Raw genomic sequence first — 22,429 nt, 5'->3', positions numbered from 1 at the left:
CCTTTATTTTTTGCCAATATCTCTGGCCATCTCTTTGGTCGTGGGCTGTATGACAGTGGAATTTCTAGTATATAGAATGTATACCAATAAAGTTAGAGAGCTATCAAGAACATATTGTAGCCGTATCAGGAAGTGAGTTCTTCATCAGATCAATTGATGTGATTCACCAGACTAATATCAGGGTAGATGGAGTGTCTGACTGACTACGTATCAGTGTATAATATCAATAAACAAAGAGTGTATTCAGTTATAATTCGACATATGCTAATATATACACATTTTTACTATTGGATTTGTACACATTGTGTATAATAAATATTATATCCTTGAAGGATACTTGTCTAGCTACAAAAAATATCAACATACTGCAGGTAAATTGTCATTCTCAAATGTTTACAAGAGAAATTATCCCTGTGTTGGTAAGACTACATGTCATGAAGTGAAACCTGGCTAATTTATAATTCTGTCTGGTCAGTCTGCTGACTGAGGAGATGAGGTACTTGCCAATTGAATGCTACTTCCTGTAACCGCTGACTGCTGTCAGAGTTATACAATAGAGTCAACCAATAGCACAATATAAGAGTCATCATGACTTTCTCTACTCACAGAATATACCAGTACAATCAGTACCGTAAGTCCTCATGCTCAAGCCGCGCGGCTTGTCGTTGGGTGTGGCTTCTAGTTCAAGGCCATAGACCACGGCTTAAGGTCATTCTTTTGAAACTTACATGAGGCTCAGGGCTGCTTCTCAATAAATGCGGTCTTTGCTCATCTCCTGCGCTATAACCATAGAACCGCATTTATGATACACTTTCATGTACGGGGGTTTTGGCGACCTAATCGTTTATTTTCAAGGTCATGTTTATGGAACACTTTAGACTAAAAAAGAAATTATCGCTCTAAGACGAGATGAATTTGTGATACACGAGTGAGAGACAGTGGTTGGGAGTGTGTTAATACCTGCTGACATCAAAGCAGAAACTATGGACAAAACTGAGTGCAAAACAGTTTTTCTTTTTCAAGAGGACGGGGGTATAGCAAAACCCGTCTCAACACTCACGTTCCCGAAGGGGTCAAGGACGACAAAACCTCAGTCGTTAGCCATGGTTTGTGGGCATATGTGGCTTGTTGGTAAGGGCGGCTAGATACCACAGACGGCTTGTTGGAGGGTTATTTTTTCCTTTGTGAGTCATCTGTTTGTGAGCACAAGCCACGCGGCTTGAGCATGAGGACTTACAGTATAGGTTAGACTGAAATTGTTAAATGTGTGTACCTTTAGTGATAAAATATATTATCTATAGTATGGTGGGGTTGAATATCCTTGTACTCAAGTCTAACTTGTTTATCTTCATGAGGTACAGAGAGTGTTAGGGCTTCTCCGCTCTAAAATCTAACAGAACTTAAGCTATTGTATTCAAGAATCACCATGACTTGCTCTTTTCACAGATTGTAGCAATACTAACAGTGCTACTACTCCTAAAGAACCTCTCCAGTTTAAGCTTCAACAAATACAAAAGAGCATTGATCACACAACTTCTACAATCCTACTCATAACTTTTCATAACTCTCCATGGTACTTGATAGATAAATGTTTTCTGTAGTGCAAAGTAATAAAGCTACTATGGTGAACGGTTTTAGTGCTCACTATGATGTACATAACTAACATAAAAGGTTTCAAAACGTGTATAACATTATTTTTGGTTCCTATAGCCATAATCTCTTGCATTTTAAGAGCAATTTAGAAATTATTTCTCTAAACCATTTTTCTCATTAATATGGAATAGAAAAATTTAGTATAGGTAACTATTTTATATATCATTAGAAAGGAGACTTTATGCTGAATAAGATACAATTTTTAGTTTAAAAAACTATCAATTACTTCTCAAGCTATGAAAGATTATATATGGCCATGTTAACTTTTAAAATTGCTTTTAAAATTAATTCCAACTTTCAAGAGTTAACATAATATAACACTAATATGTTTAACGACTTAAAAAGTAGTACGATGTCTTTGATTGGACGGTTTGTGCTTTTAAAGATCTTAACAACAGATTTTCAAAAAGTAAACTGACTGGTAACCAAACTTTATTACTGTATACATGTCAACATTTGTAATCTTTAAGATATCGCACAGCTATTAAATATACATTTTGCTTTAGACATTAAATGTCTGTCCTAGAAATTCTACAATTCAATTTCTAGACTATACAGTGCATATTGATATACCACCTGCCAATAACATCATACTGTAAGTTCCTCATTAGAGACTCTCCATTCATAGTGATGATTAATGTCTTAGCCTTTCACACCGTGACCGATCACTCACTAAATTAACAGACACCGTGCAACAAAGTAGCTCACACGTCACTTGATGGAATAACCCATAGAACAAACGCGCATAAGCGCATAAGTGCAAACTGCATTCATGATTAGTATGTTTATATATCATGTATTTTCGTTTCACTCTGACTGTTTAGGATTGATTTGCATTTAGGTTATGTGGTTCGCATGTTGCTTGTCTCATGTGAAATACCAATCACAATAGATGCTCAGCTTTGCTCGGAGCGACTGACAACTGTGATAATAAAGCCCTCACATTGACACTCGAACTGAGCAACTGACAAGACCTGTTAATAGGAGTCCTAATCTGTGATAAACTCAACTACAGTTAAACTGTATCTACATCCAGAGGTTCAACATATGAGCAGCCTGTGTAACACTAACTGCTGCCAGTCATGTCAGGAGAAGAAACAAATGAGGTAAGAACTAGGATGATGGATATAGCGTATTTTAATTAGACAGTCAGATTGCCTTGTTGCGGTTTATGTGTTATTATAACTAAAATATACTTTTATGAAACTTTTTTTTCTTCTGTTCATTGAAAATCTTATTTTAGACTGTTTTAGTTTTCAACTGTGTCTCCGTATCGCACTAGCTTGTCTACATGATAACAGCAGACTTTTCTGGTATGATAACAATATTGACAGCGATACTTTATATCACTGCATGAAGTACAGCAACAATTCTTCAGCAGTTGCTCTCTCTGACAGCATAAATACAGTCATTACTAACTCTAGCTGACCTAGGTAGATTTAGGTAAGTGGTGAGGCAGCAAGGAACTGACACCACCTACACATCTCTGTAACCATCAGAACCATCCTCTATTGTGGATCCTCTCGACCTGACATAACTTCCTTTTTATCATCTTGAACTCTCTGCTCTCACTCTCTTGGTTAACTCATTTCTACCCCCTGATCTACCAATGTCTGTTCCATATTTGTGTATAAGCATTAATTGTAAGACAATCAACGTCTGGTTATGGCTACTGTGTATGAGTCCTAATATTTTTAACAAATGAAAAGTTGATTCGCTATTGAAAACTGCTGTTTTGGTTCAATAGTTGTCCAAATAAACAATATACTGTAAAACCTTTATTGGAACGCCACCTCTATTTGAACACTGCTTCTATTTAAACTTGAACGCCACTTCTATTTGACTGCCTCTATTTGACATTCTTGGTACATGTATTTATGAACCCATAAAAGCAAGTGATCGGTAGAAAAGTGTTTACAAAACCGTAGTAATAATGATTCGATTACATCAATCACAATTAATTTTCTCGGTGTTTCTGTTCGTAGCGAAGACCGTTTTCCAACTCCAAGTTTTCATGGTTTTTTTATTAAAACTCTGAAAGCAAGACCATAGAAATAATTAATCATTGTTTCAGGCTAATAGTAGTTTCTTTTTTAACGCAGTCTTGATACTTCGATGTATGTAAAAAGCATTTTTGCGGTTATGATGTTTTGGATGACTTGTGCTCATCCTTGGAGTGCTCATCCTGCTGAAAGTTTATCATTATTTTCGTGAAATGTATTTCAAATGTGTGTAGCGATGCGTAAAAGTTGTGCTCTGCTAAAAAAATCGTTTAAACATTAATATTAATTAGTTCAGAAATGTAGAAAAAAAAAGTTCAGGTCAGCAGACACTGCGGAAGGTATTGAGCAGCTAAAAGATGCTAAAATGGTTTTATATGAAAGCAACAATCATAATGCAACCTGCCGAGCAAATGATGCAAATATTTTTGTTTTAAAAGCGTTAATTTTTGTTTCTGTGTGTATTATAATTATTGTTTGTTCATGTCACTTGTTCTTGAATACATGTTTGTAGCATTTGCTAAATTATTATTATTATTAAACTTATAAATTTGCAAATTTATAGGATACTAACTATACTATCCGGTGTTGCCAGGGTAATAAAAGGTCTTTGGTCAGAAAATTGATTTTTATTCAACATATAAAAACATTTGCCATTGTAACTTTTAAACTACATATCATGAGAAAATTGTTAGTTGAAATAAGTTAATAGAAAATAAAAACAGCTGTAAAGGTTTTCAAACTTTGTTAAGCAACTTTTAAACTCATTTCCTCATATCATGAGGAATATGCTTCGTGCAGGTCAAATAAATTACAAAAAAATAAAACACCTTTAAAGAGGTTTAGATGTAAACGTAAAATAATTAGCAAGTACTAGCTGAATCAAGTCGGTTTTGCTACGGTAATGATACAATCAATGCGAACTGTGAAAACAAAATTAAAATCCTGAATATGCAGAATTAATAATAACAGTTCTTGCATAGAAGTCCGTGTGTATAACAAAGGTTACTGTGCCATCACAAGCTATCCATTAAAATTTTGAATACGGAGACACTCGTATTCTATGGCGACTCTTCTCACGAAAGCAATGTAAGTGTCCGCATGGAAAGAATTGGCCTTAACCCTAGATATAATTTTGAACCTTACGAAAAATATTTTTCTAACAGGGGCAACGTAATGCGTGATCGCATCGGTAAAATAATCAGCGGGTTATAGCGGTATCTATAGCCAGAATGTCAGACGGACTTTGAGAAATATATATATATATATATATATATATATATATATATATATATATATATATATAAGTGTGTCTGCTATTCTGTGATCTGTGATTCTGTACATCGGCATGCCCACCTACAGCTATTAAAATGTTAGAGTGAAAAGCTCTTTTTGTGCTGGATTTTAACTCGCAGAGATTACAACCATGAGTTCCTGACCATGCGTTTAATCACTGAACTACACAGTCCTTAATATTCTATTGCCCTTATCATATATCGCATAGCTTTTTCTCGATTGCACACACTAAATGACGTATTAATTGATACATTGCGTCTATGGAATGTTACATTGTCTACGGCGTTTATTTATTTTTTGCAGTTTTTATTAATGGTATCGTTACCAAATCATGTTTTTAGGTTACATACTTGCTATTTATTTCACATTTACATTTATTTCGTGTCCTAATTTAATTCATTTGCTCAGAACACTTTTTTCCAGCTACACTACGTTTTTCCTTAATTCTGAGTATAGCACATTAATTTATAGGAATTTCTTGACGCTCACCTTGCGAAATGTGTGACTATAACGGCGCATATTCAAACATCAATATTGGAATTTTTCAAAGGACATTTGTTAGAATTACAAAACTAAAGACTGTTTACATAGAAACACTTAAGTAGGAATTGCTTCTGCATTCTATCTCTATTCAGTCAAACAAAGTAACTTTGTGCGCTTCACCGGTCTATTTAATTTGACATCTTATTTTGCGTTTATACCTGGATCAAGAAGAACTAGTATCATCGTATTCAAAGCCTTTATGAATAACTTTTGCTACAACAGTAAGCTTTTTTACACGCACACTTCTATGTAATAATACTAATTGTTATTTTCAATTCAACATATTCATGACTTTCATTTTGTTTTTTTTTTAGTTTGTTTTTTGTAGCAATCATTGCAGCAAAACAGATTATCTAACCATAACTTTTTAATTATTCAACATCCAAACACCTTTACAGATGTTTAATTTTTTCTTTCAATTAATTTTTTCTTTCAATTTATTATAACTGAACTTTTACTAATAATATAAAGTTTAAAAGTTAGAAGTTAAATTTTGTATAAGTTAAATAAAAACAAATATTTTGTGCAAGTGTTTTTTATTATACGAGCAACGCAAGGCTGTCATCTAGTCCATTCATCCAATAGCTGATGCGCTTTGTTTCATCACTCGCTATGATGCACATGTCAAGCGCCCATGGGTTACGATGCCCCTGTTATATAATATTTTGCGTCTGACTCTAAGAAACACGTGCTTTTTCATCCTTGCCATACTTAGGTGAATTTGTTTGCCGCCATATGATATCAATAATAATTTCTCTCGAAATTAAAATTTGGCAATTGTTGTACTGATTAAAATAAGATAACAAAAATGCCAATGTGATATTTTGCCGCCATCTCAGTTCAGCATTATTTGTTACGGCAAAAACGAATTCGCAAACAGATGAGTAATAAATGTTTAGTTTAAAGTTTGAAGTTTACTAAAATACATACTAAAACTTCCTTCAAGTATATTTTAGTAAGTCAAGTTTATATAAATTAGTTTCAGTGTTTATGTTACACGTTTGTCTTGAAAGTAAAAACTCTGCACGTAGTAAATTGTAATGTTAACTATTTTTGCAGATCATAACCACAAAATGCACTAAAGTTATTGTAGGTACCTATAATTACTATAGTTACTGGTATCAACATAGTGTTTTGTTACTATTTTTGATAATCACAAAATTGATGATTTTTACCTGGAGGTGATGGCAGTAGATAATTACTATGGGTTTCTATACCACTCTATACATCTATACATATTTTTCCCTTATGATGCCGACACTGAAACAAACCAAAATCATATAATTGCGTACCAAATAATTTTTCATTGTAATCATAGCAAAACAGACTATAGATAGTCATTATTTGCCACAAATTTGGTTACAAATTTACATTTATACACCTTTAAGGCTTTAATTCTCCTCTAACTTACTTCAACAAAACACTTCTTTTGGGATATGAAAATACAAATTACATCTATTTAAAAGAGTTTAAAAACTGTTTAAGTAGTTTTTTTTTTTCAAATTCATTTGCACTGCACAAGAAAAACTTTTCTCATGATATGAAACTTAAAAGTTAGAATTTTAAAGGTTGTATATGTTAAATAATATAGTGTATATATTTTTTGTCCAAAGACTTTTTTATTACCCAGGCAATGCCGGGTATTCACCTGGTATTTTATATAATCATTGTAAGACAATCGAGGTCTGGTTATAATTAATGTGTATGAGATCTAACATTTTCAAAAAAGTGAAAAGTAAACTCGACTTTAAAATATCCTACTACTGGATCACCAACAACTCTTTAAACAAACACTAACATACTTATATTTAGTATGTTAATCTTGTAACTATACAGAATCTGAACTAAATACTAAACTATAATCTGTTACAAAAATATAGTCTTTGTCTTAGTCTTTGTTTTTTGTGAACATAAACAGCCAGAAATATACTGAGAAGTTACCTTATCAATAGCCTGTGTACCCAAATCTTTAAACTAAGTGAACAAGTAATGAGTTCAAGATACACACTATAAATGTATCAACTTGATATCAGATAGTGGTCTTTACATATATAGGTTGAAGTCCTTCAAAAATATAATCCTTGTCAGCAACACCCTGCTGACCTCTCCAGTAATGAACAGGAGGAACTTGACAGAAGTAGTTACCAAGACAGTCAAGAAGGTGATGTGAACAATAGCCTTAGTGTGTCTGGTGCTGGATCAGCCATCAGAGAGGACAATATAGATGCTGCCAGAGCTGCTGTCAGAGGAGATATTACAGAAGTAGAGAATACATATGAGCAGGTGGCTGAGCTATAGATATGACTAGATGTCAAACATTATCATCCATATACCCCACTCTTTTATATTACGTTATATTTTATATAGAACTTCTCTCACTTTTATATATTTATACTGACTATTTTACCATCCACAGTGCAGTATAGTTATTCCAATTTTTTTCCAAGAATTAAATGATTGGTAAGAAAAGATAAAACTAGTTTATATATAGCATGTATATAAATACCGTGTAGAGATTATATACTTTGTAAGGTAAGCTGGTGAAAGTCTACACATACATTTGTAACTTGATATTTCTATTTAGAATACAAACCATCAAAATTAGATAGCTCACTGTTAATAACTTAATACAAAGTATATATTGTGATCAATAGACCAATGTTATTATACACACAATTTACTGTTTGGTTTGTATGCATTGGTTAAAATAAATCTTATATCTTTGAAGGATACTTGTCTAGTAACAATAAATCTCAACATACTGCAGATAAATTGACATTCTCAAAATGTTTACAAGGAAAATTATTCCTAAGATTGTAAGACTACATGACATAAAGTGAAACCTGACTAATTTCCACCCTTATCTGGTCAGCCCGCTGACTGAGGAACTGAGGTAACTGTCTATTAAATGCTACTTCCTGAAATTGCTGACTGCTGTCAGAGTTATTCAATAGAGTCAACCAACAGCATAGTGTAAGAGTCATCATGTCTTCCTCTATTCACAGAGTATATCAGTACTATTAGTATAGAATAGACTGAGATTGTTAAATGTGTGCACCTTCAATGATAAGACACATTATCTACAGTATGGTGGGTTTAATACCAAACCTATACTTCTCAAAAAAGCACAGTAAATTCCGGCGTAGAAGTCGAGGTCTAGAGTTTAGTTTAAAAGCCCTGGCTTTAACATGTACCTGCTATATAAGTCAACCACCTTCTCTGGTTCAGATCTTTTGATAGCTAATAGTTCAGTCAGCATCAGATGTGGGTAATGCGTAGCTGAAGAAATGACATTTAAAAAATGTCATCAGAAATAAGGTCCATGTTTTTTCAGTGCCTTCGGCCAGTCGTACAGTTATTAACAAAAAACGAGAGACGACAGTTCTAGTGAAGATCACAGGGCACAAAAAGCGATACATCACTAACATGCCATTTAAATTGTTTTAACTATCGTCACCACTGTCATCTTTGAAAATATGTACATTTTTAACAGAAAATCCATGCCGTAAGACAGATTTCTGTCAGAAATCGTGATTCATGTACAAGAAGAAGAATGGATGGATGATAGTGGATGTGTCAAGTGGATTACCACAGTTTGGTAATTACCACAGGTAGACAGATACTATGGAAAATGCATTAAAAAAATTTTTTTAAACGCGTTATTTCAGAAGGGATTCTTAGCGATGGCAGTTTGAATGGTTGAAGAATGAAACTTTGTGTCTAATCCATTTCATGCTGAGTAGGTTTAACTAGTATTTCACTATTTTATAAACACATCTCGATATGACATATAATGTGATTTTGAATCGCTATGGGTTTTTGAAGATGAACCTGACTGCCGTTCAAGTCAAGGATAGGTTTTTATTCTTGAAATTTGGTGTCAAATCTTTGACTTTTTTCGCCGGAATTTATGAAACCAAATATCACACCTGTGACAATAGACAGCAAATATACGACTTAAACAGAAGCACTACAGTTCTGATGTGAAATATATAAAAATTGATTCCTTTAAGTTAAGTATAAGTCTAACAATAGCAATAAGTAGACTACATTCACTAATAAATATCTATGTATTTTATGACTGTTGACTATATTGTACAGCCTAAATCTGACTTGTTATGGTCGATAGTTGATACTATTGATTGATTATTAATATGGTTGTTGATTATAAAGTACTTTCACTGCCCATAACTGGTTTGTTATTGTTTATGATTAACAATATCGATTGATTATTGATTGATTATTGACTATGGCTGTTAACTGTACTTCTACTGTTCGCAACTGGCTTGTTATTGTCTTTGATTGGCATTATTGACTATGAGCTGATTTCTCTGTAATCTCCGTACCAATGTTTCCATCAGTCACTCATTCATCTTCTACTTTAGATACGTCTACAGCTGTTGCTTCAACGCATCCCTGCTTTTGACTACATTTCACTGTCCAAATCTGACTTGCTACGGTCTAGAAGTAATAGCGTAAAGCATGCTTAGCCGCTATTGTGAACAATGGAATTACCGCACGATTGAACATTCTGATGGCCTGGGTCACTAAATTTCCCTAACAGACGCTCACAAAGTAGGACAACAGTCCATTGATGGAATAACCCATATTATAGAACAATCGTGCAAACAAGTGAAAACTGAATTCTATAGCATTCAGTTTTCACTTGTTTGCGTTATAGCCAAAGCATGTTTACATCTCATTATGTTCCCTACATTCCGACTGTAGGATCATTTTTGCATGTTTTCTGCTTGTCTCATGCTTCTCTCCACTCAATGGATTGCTCTGAGCAACTAACAACTGTGATAATAACGCCTTCCTTCACATTGGCACTCGGACTGAGCACTTGACAAGACCTGTTAATAGGAGTCCTGTTCTGTGATAAACTCAACTACAGTTAAACTGTATCTACATTCAGAAGTTCAACATATCAGCAGCCTGTGTAACACTAACTGCTGCCAGTCATGTCAGGAGAAGAAACAAATGAGGTAAGAACTAGGATGATGGATATAACGTATTTTAATTAGACATTCAGTTAGTCTCGTTGTGATTTATGTTTTATTTTTATTTCCACGTTAAATATCATTTGAGACTTTTATTTCTTACTCTATTCTAAGATAACCATGATAAACACTAGAGCTGTTTCTACTCTATAGTGGAATGATATCAAATAGTGGTCATTATGTATACAGGTAGTAGTCTTGCAAAGATATAATCCTTGTCAGCAACACCCTGCTGACTTCTCCAGTGATGAGGAAGAGGAACTTGACAGAAATAGCAACCATGACAGTCAAGAAGGTGATGTGAACAATAGCCTTAATGTGACTGGTGCTGGACCTGCCATTAGAGAGGATAGCATAGATGCTGCCAGAACTGATGTCAGAGGAGATATGACAGAAGTAGAGTACACATAAACAGGTTACTGAGTTGTAGATATGACTAGATGTCAAACATTATCATCCATATACAACCACTCTTTTATAATGCGTTATATTTTATATAGAACTTCTCTCACTTTTATATATTTATACTGACTATTTTACCATGCACAGTGCAGTACAACTATTCCAAAACTTCTTCCAAGATTTAGATTTTTAGTAGGAAAAGATATAACTAATTTATATATCAGGTATATATAAATCACATATTGAGAAGTATATTTTGCAAGGTAAACTGGTAAACAACTTAAAATACTACAAGAGATTTGTATGTTTATGTTCATTCCATCTTTTTGAAGTTCTCCCTAATTATAGAAGACTCTGTCTCTATTCATGAGTCACTAAACCCACAAAAACTATTTCTATACTAGAGTATTGTTACTGCTTAATAGGCTACACAGTATCTAGAAGATTATATATCAACAATAGCCTTTGGCAGAAATCCAAGATTGTACAAGATGTTAACCATTTCAATAGCCTCATTTAGAAGCAGTTCAGATGGTCACTTAACGGGTTATGTGACTATGATAATGATCACGTCACTTCTTTATCACTGTAAGTTCTTAAACTATGAGTTATATTGATCATCAGCAAATACAATTCATTGAGTAAGGTCTTACTATAATAATGAATAATACAACATGTGTGTTATATAGCTGTAAACATGTCAGCATTTAGACTCTTTTGACACGGATCATCAGTGTCTAAATCTAATCAATTGAACAATAGTTTATACTTACTAGAGAGTTGTGATTAATGAAGAATATAGCTAGAGTATATCCATACCTTAACATACCATAACCATTATATGTTTAAAGATGTACACAAAGTTATACAATGTCTTTGATTGAAAGGTTTGTGGTTCATACTGATCTTAACAACAGAAACAGCTTCAAATAGGGTATCGACTGGTAAACTGAACTTTGTAGCTGTATATATGGCATCATTGGAACTCATTTTAGATATAGCATAGCTAGCTATATACCCTACAATGTAGGGTATATAGCTAGCCTGATTGTATCTCATACATGCCATATTGGTCCCACACTTTTACAAAGAAAAATACAAAATAAAAATCAAGGTATCAGGTTGTGCAGTGCATGTCGATATATCACCTGCCAATAAAGACTTAAGCTCCTTGCTGGAGGCTCACCTTCCATTGCGATTATTTACTGATTAGCTAATATATGGTGTGAGATATGATAATATGATGTGACAAAAGTAATGTGAGAATCTTTTGTGACTGGAAGACAATGTGAAACGGAATGAATGTAATAACCACGGGCAGTGTCGAATAGGGAGAGTTACGTCACCAACGGAGCCTATACAAATGCATCGAAAGTTCCAAACAAACATCGGCCACGCCTACTTTTATATAGAGTTACAATGGACTGCGCTTACCTGTCTTTGTTTATCAGTTAATAAAACTACTTTGGGTAACCTTAGAGCACTATCAAATATACCACAAGAAAGCTCAGGTTTTGCTCTAACTCACATAGCAGTTGTAAAAGTGAGAACTCCATATTTACAGGTTTTCTGCTACTTCATAGTAAATACCTTCTATTATCTGCACTAGAATGTCTCAGCTAAATTGTGTTTACTTGCAATTTCACAACTTTGGGCGTCCAAACAAACAATTAAATGTATTCACAATGCTAATTATATTTATAATACTATCACTTGCCAATTCTTTTGTTCATAAAAATTATAAACTGGTTTGTTTTAAGCAAATTAATGGACAACCGCAAATTTATTACGTACAATGATTTCAACTAAACGTGCAAGAAGTATGAGGTACAACATAAAAATTTAACAACTTTCCATAATAAAAACGGAATACTAAAAGGGCATATTATACTACATAGAAAATCTTTCATAGTAAAGTTACAATAAAAATTATTAACTTCGAATAAACAAGTCAAAGAAGCTAAGCTGTATTAGTACTATAGTAAGGTATACGCCAACGTAGTATTTTGTGTGCAATGGCTGACTTACACATGTTTATAACATATATAAATATAATACTAGTCAACAAGAATAAGTACAGTAAAAATACAGAAAGCATCAAATTTCAACAACACTTAATGATGAATATTCTGAGCTAGCGTTTGCATGGCCATGCTTTTGCTACCAAACTGCACCGACTGTGAGGTGGAGGTATGTTTTTTACATAAAATATGAAGTCTAACATTCACAAACTTTCTCACTAGTTTCTGCAATATACCATGACAAGTGGGTAGCTCACGTGGCATATCAATATTCTCCATGCATTTAGAAGCTATCAAAGTACCTATATGGTTGTTCTTAAGAGGAGGTTCAAAGCTTCTCACGACAGACTCCCACTTTTTGAACAGAGCAAATGTGTCACCAGAAACTTCACACAAAGCACCTTCTTTAAAGTTTTTAAATTGTAAAAAACCAGTGCGGAATACCAGACGTGTTAGATAGGCTGGTGCAACAACCTTCACATACTTGCTTCAACTTTAGCAAACTCTGTAGACAATAGCCAGCAAGATAGTATAATGACTTGCTGGCTGCTTCTTCTGCTGCGCTGATTTCCTCACGTGAAGCTAGAGGTACATCTTTGAGCAAAGGCGTGGCAGTTGGTACTTCTATGGTACGTAGATGGCAATAAATCTCTGAAGTACTCTCGCTCATCTTCTACATAGTTAGAAGCTTTGGTCGGTTTGAGATACTGTGCCACAGTGATCAGTTTTAGAGCATATTTAAATTCTCTAGCTGTTGGCACAGAACTCCTACATCTTACCGAGCTGAAAAGGTTCTCGATACAGTCTTGTATTAACCTGGAGGTGAGTAAGAACTCCATGTTGTCAAGCATGTCATCACAAATGTTGAGTACGGATTGTGTAGATAGGTGAATACCAGCTTGGACTGGCTTCCATGCCATACTTGACTCCTATCCGCATTGACTGAATTATTTGTATGAAATCATCAAGAAATGAACGAGCATAAGCATCAAGTTTGTGTTTGGATGAAGCCATTAGAGAATGTCAAGAAGACATCAAATCAAACCAATGATCGACTGTGTCAATAAACCAAGCCTTTGTCAAATACTCCTCAGATCTACCTTCCTTACTAATGAGGTACCTCAGAGCAGCACTAACAGACTTACTAAAGAGATGCATGGCATTCGCCACATTCATCTTGCTGAAGTGTCCTGTAGATTAGACAGTTTGATCAGACAGATTAGGTGCTAATTCTAAGTCTTTACCAGACTGGAATTCAAGAAGATTCAAAACATGGGATAGTTTTATGCAGTTAAAATGAAGATTATGTTTTCTACAAATATCGTCAGCTATTGTAAAAACTTTATGAGTAGCAGACGTATTTCTTAAATTTTTAATAACGTGAGGAACGTCAGCTAAGAAATGAAATACATCACCAGACACAGGATGTAGAATACAGCTCACTAGTGAGTCCCTTTTGCTTTCAATACCAAACGTCTTCCACATCACTTGGTTGCTTGACCTCATGTCTGAAGTAACAGCAACAACTTTCAGACCAATACTGCTTGCATGTGTTATGACATCAATAATAAGAGAAGCTAGACTGTCCCCGGAAATAGATTTACCAGTGAGATGGAATGCGACAATTTGTTTCCATATTTCATTATTCCTGCAAAGATACAGCCAACACTTGGATTCGAAGTACATGTGATATTAGTGGTAAAACTGCAGACACAAAAAGGAAAGTAATAAATGAAATAAATAAGAAATTAACGTCACCAACCTCCAAGCATAACCACTAAACCATGACTAGCAAGGCCACTATGGCCAGGAGCTGTTGCTAGCATCATACTCAAGGGCTTCAGTAATCTCCATCTCATCCAACACAAGGCAATGCTGTCGATCCCTCTCATCCATACTCGTAGCCTAAATCAAAGAAGCTTGTAAATGCAGTACAATCCGCAAAGACATCAGAATATAAAAAGAGCGATTAGCAAAACAAATGAGAAACATAAAATTAAAAATAAACATAAGATAACTCTTTATTACACAAGCTTACCTTTTCTAACAACTAGCAGCAATAATTACAGTGACAATAAGAATACCAATATGGTTTAAAAACCGATATTTATGTACGCATATATGTATAACAAGATAATTCTAAATAATATTTTGACTAACCTCACAAAGTTTAGAAGGGGCAGTTGGCTGCAAAAGTTTTAGATTCCTTTTGCTACTTCCAGAATCCAATCTGTAATTTTCACATTGACACTGTTTAAATAAATAAAATAATAAAAAATGACTCCGTTCACATAGGCCTGACACGGCTGTGAATAACAGTTTACAACTATCTTTAGCTTTCCTACTAATCAGTTCAACATTAAGCTTATAGTAATATCTAAATCTATACAATTGCAAACACTAAAAACAACATGAATCTTACCTGCCCACTTTAACAATCCATGCATTCCTTCTTTCAGGATCTTTTGGGAATTGAAAAACCGTAGGCCTAACTCTGATCTGCCTGAGCATCCCACAATCCAACAATTAACTATTATGATAAAGATGCTGTTTAAATCACAATTAAACTTGCAATTATAAAAAATAAAAGGAAAAGTGTTGACAAAAAGATCGAAATAACTCCATGCTGGGAGAAAAACGGAATTTTGATTTTAGCCTCGTGTAAATCTAACTAACCACAGATAAGATGCTCGTGTTATACATGAAAAGAATCAGAAAATTCTGACGATATTTGTGGTATATAAAAAGGCAAAGAAAATTGTGATTTCGACTGTGTATAAGTCGTATTTCTGATTCAATACCTTAATTTTCAACAGAACTTTATATAGCAAAGCGAGTTTGTTTGGAACTATCGAAAATGACGTAACTCTAGTTGGCGTAACTCTCCCTATACGACACTGACCACGGGTACTCCGAGCGTTGCGATAGGTGACGGTGAGAAAAAAGAGAGAAGGGTATATTACAAAAAATCACACCATCTCATTCACTGTTAGAAATGCTCTCAATTGAAAATATACATCAAATAGCCTAAAAACTCAAAATTTTATCAATTAAAACACTCACCTTTACTAACAATATACAACTTACAAAAGACACTTGCGGGCGGAAACGAGCGTCTAATGTAGACCTTTGAATATCGGGATTCGATATATAACGGCTACAAGAAAAGCTTACGAAATGAACTTTTGACCTCGTCGTTGGATTGGTCACAAACGCGTATTTACTAACATGTAAAGGCTTGGGGTTTTTCCTTCAGTTCATTGACTCGTCTCATTCCACTCGTCGCCGGCGTTACCGTTCAAAGACAAGGCGTTTGATCAACGAGAGTTCTGTTGAACTATTTGTAACCTGGAGAAAAAGCATATAAACGTGTGAGGGTTTTCCTAGCCGCAACAATATTCATCATAAAGTAAGTTCAATAACAACAAAAGACACCGTTACTTAATTTAGTGTGTTTTCACTTGGCCTAGCAGCTTTCTTCTTACACAATTCATTTGAAACTCACTGTATGGAGTGTAAGGTATAACATTATTAAAATCTATCAAATTTAATTATCATTTTTTATGCAAGAATTGCTACATGCTAAAGATTGGAAGGCTTCTGATACAGTTACTATAAAGCAATATATGTAAATATATTTTGTGGTCCGCATAATTTCACTGGTGCATGTATAGCAACTTTGAGATTATGACATTACATTTTGCCAATATAACATTTTGCAGTATGAATGCCCAACAATGTCGAGCCATCAAATTAGCCATGCAGGGACAAAGTTTTCTGCTAACCGGGAGTGCAGGTGGGTTCAGAATGTACACTAACGAACTATCATTTATGGTCGTGGTCAACTTTTTATTAACACCCCTCTGTTTGTCTTTTAGCTGTGAAACGCCAAATTAGCTCAACTTCAATTAGTCATTACTTATCCGATTATCAGCTTAAAACATGAAAAGGCAAAAGTACAGCAAAGTAAAGATGGGTTAAAATATTGTTGATTGGATAAAGATTCACGCTGTGCAAACCTTTGGAGACGGGCCCTACATTTTCATTCAAATTTTTACTCTTATTTCTGAATTCAATCCCCAGACAAGGGCACTATGCTGTACACAAAGCAATAACGCAATGCATTACATAAATCTCTAGATTAGATGTATTGACGTTGATGCTAATTAAAACTTGTGCAGTAGCGCTGACACTAGGTTGATTCAGTATATCAGAATAAATAATGTTGTTGATGTGCGCTTATGTGTATGTGCGTGTTTTATTTCATGATGAGTAACTAAAAGAACATATACAATGTAGACGGAAATGTTAACACACAGTTGTAAGAATACGCACCATGAACAGTATTTTAAAATGTCCAGTGTTCCATAGCACAGCAGCAATTTTTGCAGAGCGTGTACTCGTCATTGATGGATGTATTTGCAGGTATCTAGGAAAATTGTAAATTTCAAGTTTGGTTTATTTTTATATTTAAATGTTCATGCCAAAAATCTTGCATTATAAAACACCAAACTCAGTGGCTCAGCTTTAAAACCTGACGAGGTTTCTTATTTGCCAGGTTTGTCATGAACTTTGAATTGGCACTTTAGCTTGTAAACAGATAATTTTATAATAATTTAAACAGATAATGCCTTCTCCTTATTTTCAAAATTTCAATGTTAAACCGAAGTTTGTTGCGTTGTTACTTTTTAGTGTTACCTTCGACTATTTTTATGGGGTTTGACTTCTACAAATCTTCCAAAATCTATGAATGGATCCATGGTAGCTTTTAACTTGACCCTAACTGTAGTTAATATGTTCTTCTAGGCTCAACATTTAGTACCAAGTATTTATAATTTCTTTATATATATAAATCTCAAAGTGCTTGTGCTCGCGCACACGCTTGCAAATGTTCATGACCATGATCTCACTGATAATATTTTGCCAATGTCCCCAAACTAATGGTTAAAGCATCATACGCACCTGTGATAATAATTTTACCATCAAATTGAAGACATTGGCATTTTGTTGACATTGTATATGACTGAGCGTGTCCTTTTGTTATAATTGGTGATAATATTTCCACAACCACAATGGGGCTATCTTATAGTAATAGTTGGTTAAAGGTTGACTTGCAACAAAATTCACATTACAGTTATTTGGTATCAAAAGGTTCACCATGTCTTACTCTGTTGTGTTGTAGGTGCCAAATATGTGGAAATGTGATTACAAGCTCTTAAAAGCTCAAATACGAACAGTTAATTGCAGTTAATCGCCGCTATCCATAAAACCGCCGTTGATTAAAATCAGTTTATTTCCCTGACATATCAATTCATTTAGTTATTGTTTTGACACGTGATGTTCTCACGTGAATTGAAAAACCAATAAAGGCTCAATATAAAACTTGTCGTAGCACTAGTTTATAACAAACACTTCGGGTTTTACCGAAGAGCCCGTATCAAATATAGATGCTCGCTACTTTACAGTTTTGTTTCGGCTTGGTCTAATCATCAAGTCGTAATCTGATCATGTGACCCATACTTCCTGCCAAATAGCGCAAATAATTTTTGCAGCATTTTTCGATTATCACAGTGTACCAACAGGCTTGTCATGTTTATCAGACAATGAATATGTACTCCTTCGAGCTAAGGTTAAAAAATTAAACGAATTTTCACGGTAGTTTATAAGATATTAGTGCTGAAAGTGACAGCATTACAATGATGATGAAATAGACGCGTAGGGACAATAGACAGGGTCTTATTGAATGCGTGAAGTATATTTGTGAAAATATTTCCACGAATGAGGTTGCATGAAAGTGTAAACAGAAGCCATCTTGTTCAGCTACGTCCCATTTGAGCCGTTTTGGAAAGAGATTCTAATTTATGGCAGTTTCGTGATGGCTGCGATTAACTGTTCGTTTTTGAGCTTTTAAGAGCTTGTAATCACATTTCCACATATTTTGCACTTAAAACACGGAGTAAAACATGGTGAATCTTTTGATACCAAATAGCTGTAATTTGAATTTTGTTGCAAGTCAACCTTCAAGGTTTCCCAACCAATGGCTATACTAACAAATACTCTTGCTCTTATATTTTTACCATTATCTTGGCAGCATTTTATTACAATCGCTTTTAGATTGTTGTTGACTAATTGTGCTCTTATAATAGTTGTGTAATGTTCCGAACTAATGGTTCGAGTATAATAAGCATTTGCAGGAATATTATGGGTTTCCAAATTTTTGATATTTCGTATTTTCTCATCAATTGTAACAACAAGTTGAAGAAAACTTTTTATAGCAGCTTTAATATGATTTATTACTGTGCCTGCCCACAAAATTGATAAATGTTCCCAAACCAATGGTTAAGAGATCATACACACCTGTGGTTATATTTCAACCTGCAAACTAGCAACAACAAATCTCATTGGCCTTGAGATGCTTTCTGACTGCTATTGCATTTGTAATGCAGTAATTGCTGGATGTTCTCAAACTAATGGTTCAATTATCATGGACACCTACAGGTGATGGTAGAGCCAGCGTTAGGCATCTTCTACTTTATATTTGGATATAATTATGTCATGTTAAAACAATACTTATGTTTACACACGTGCGCCGTTCCCACACATTAATTTAATTTTAGGGACAGGAAAGTCGTACAATCTAACTAAAGAAAAGCTGTCTTTCATGAAGAAATCAGTAATGGTTTGCTGTACCACAGGAATGGCATGCAATGTGCTATCAAAGCTTGGTACAAAAGCCCGAACTGTACATTATGTTTTTGGGCTCAAGGACGGAAGGTTGGTAGGCTCATCCAAACACATCCATGACTTTTACAAAAGTTGATCTGTTCATAGAATATTAGTAATAACAAAAAGTTAAATGTTGTTTTTGTTACAAAAAGTAAATATAAAATTTGTTTTGCGATAATCTATCGTTATTGCCTGCGAGTGGGCCTCTATTTACTTGTTACTTTTTAACGAATTCTCGATGTTGCAATGTATGGCAAAATGTTTCTGTTTAGATATTCAGTATCACAGTTGCTGTCACTGTTCAAGGACCAGCATGATGAATACTAGAGAGCATTAGGAAGTTAAGGTTTGTATTTACGTAAATATATAAAGTGATATCACACTGTGCGTGTTTATACAAACTTCATGTTGACATACCATAAAATAGTAGGCTATGAGTAGAATGGCTTGATATTTGTCATATGTGACAAGTCAAACCAAATCAACTCTCATTCCGTGATCATTCCTGTGTTCAGCATGTGCAAATATCTTTTTGTTTCGCTCAGTCTAGGATATTGTTACATCCTAACAAATAAAACTTTGTCTTTTGCAACTTCTAATCAGACTTTTTAGCATATTTTATAGTTATGATAAAATAGACTGGACATCATTGAAAATTTGTTGAGCGATTTTGTAAAAACTATTCCTGCTGACAATGTATTTTTATCAGAGGTCATAGTTCCTTTTGATATACTAAAGGAAACTAAAACGCTACAGATAGCCATTTTGGGTGCGTGTGCCGGTCTAGCCGCTTCGAGAGCATTTCAAGTTCATGAGCCGGTATTTGGGCATAGTGTAATCAATGATATACAGCCTCCCCTGGGGCTGTATATCATTGGTGTAATAGCGTTACTCATCAATCTATATTCAGAGATTGCCTGCAAACATTTGGTTGGTCAAACAGGTGTGGTCTATTAATAAAAAAATTCTGAGTAATCCTTGTTCAAAGTTCAACATCGGGCGGCCAGTTGATAATTACAATTAGTAGGTATTAATAGACACTCATAGGAAGTAACGCAGCCATCTAAATGTTGGACTTGGAGTGGAGTGATGATGAGGAAATCACACCAATTACGGAAGAAGAGTTTCTAGATCAGGGTCCTGGTGATTTTGGGGATCTTACGGACTTTGACTAGAATTTAGATTTAGCTCCAACTTTAGCAGTTCATTTGAGAAAATTATTGCCAAATCACATTTTGGTGACTACCACTCAAAGACCCTATACTAGGAGTAGGGCAATTTTATTTCATTGTATACCATACAAAGAACACGACTTTAATTGCTGATTAGTGTTTCAACATGCGTTTAAATGCTACCCTTAGTAGTTGAATATATTGGTAAAACACTAATTTTATTCAAACCACACTTTCGTGCTACTTTTCCACATTTACAATTTGAAAATTTTAGCAACAACAATAGCATCATCAGATGCAAAAGATTTTCTCAGCTTCGCAAAAAATGTATGTGTTCTATATCAAAATGTGAGTGCTTTTATGGTTAAAATGAGATTTCGTGGATCCATGTCCTAATCTGTAGATGATGTTGATTTAATTGCACCTGAACGCAAAATTGGGTTATGTAATTGTACATGAAGTAGCTAGGCTTACAACTTGCATGAACGGCCCTATCCTTTGTTTTTTTCGTGACGTCATTCTATCGTTGTCGGCCATCTTCATAGACAACTTTTATCGTTAAAAACACCAAGCTTGTGCAATGAATTTTTGAAAACAGTTATTTTGTTTGCAATTTTTTATTATAGTGTCAAAACAACACAAACAACAAAAATACTATTAAATAAGAGAATGACGATCGTTTTCTACAAATGTGGCGGCTTTTTCATGAACGTGTAGAAACGGCCCTTTCAAGCCCTGTTCATGAGGTATGGCTATTTGAACAACACAAAGTTAATAGTTGGCCCTCAGTTTTTAGCAGAGAAATTTTTGATTGTTTTATTCTAAGCAGCATTTTATTATTTAGTATTGCTTACATAATATATTACATAATATTACATACGTAATATATTTCTCTGTTTAATTGTTGTTCTGTATTGCTTGTAGTGAGTTATCTTGCTTGGCTATGACACGTTATTACTACACTCATCACGCACTTAGCTAGGCTGAAGAAATTGCACATTTTATTTCCGACAGGCACTACTCATTGCAGCAGCCACTTACTCAATATCAATGCATGTATTAATAACAGGGTTGGAAAAACCAGATTTTTGGTTTAAATCGGTTTTAATGGTTTTTATAATTTTATCAAGGTTTTTAAAATTTTAAGTCTAATTAACATCACTTACTATAGCTGCATGATTGAGTATTGGACATACATATGTGGAATCATTTGTTAAAGACGATACTGTGGGAGTTGTTATGGGAAAAAAGAGAGAAAACATATGGAAATGTCGGAATGAGTCTTTAATCAAACATGATCGATGAAATGCAGGGCAGAAATCTTATCACATAAAGTGAATATTTTACATACAGCTCTATGTATAAGTAAGAATTTTAATCCAAGTGATTAGTCATGTGGTAGTGTAGAGCAGAGCATAATGCAGATGCATTGCTAGTGTTTGGAGCTGTGGCAGATGACTCAACTGCTATCACCTGAATACTAGCAACACTGTCTAAATTGGTATTTTCAGCTTGAAATTTTGCTACGTGAACTTTAAGCCTATCTGCGTGACCTCGCGCTATGACAGCACAGCTATTACATTTTGCCTTAAAACCTTTGCCTTTTGCAGTTC

At 34.4% G+C, this 22,429-nt stretch overlaps 1 protein-coding gene across 1 annotated transcript in view; it reads left to right on the top strand.

The window, feature by feature from the left end:
- LOC137392718 (uncharacterized) overlaps window positions 1–2,179 on the top strand; it is a 329,168-nt gene extending 326,989 nt beyond the window's left edge. The window contains exon 6 of the transcript XR_010978233.1: window positions 2,160–2,179. The gene's annotated coding sequence lies outside the window, so the exon portion shown is untranslated. The remainder of the gene's footprint in view (window positions 1–2,159) is intronic.
- Window positions 2,180–22,429: the final 20,250 nt, after the last annotated feature.

This window comes from Watersipora subatra, chromosome 4, assembly GCF_963576615.1.
Source record: "Watersipora subatra chromosome 4, tzWatSuba1.1, whole genome shotgun sequence".
In the NCBI taxonomy this organism is placed as follows: domain Eukaryota; kingdom Metazoa; phylum Bryozoa; class Gymnolaemata; order Cheilostomatida; family Watersiporidae; genus Watersipora; species Watersipora subatra.
The sequence above is the reverse complement of the archived record's forward strand: the minus strand, read 5'-3'. Positions and strand labels throughout refer to the sequence as shown.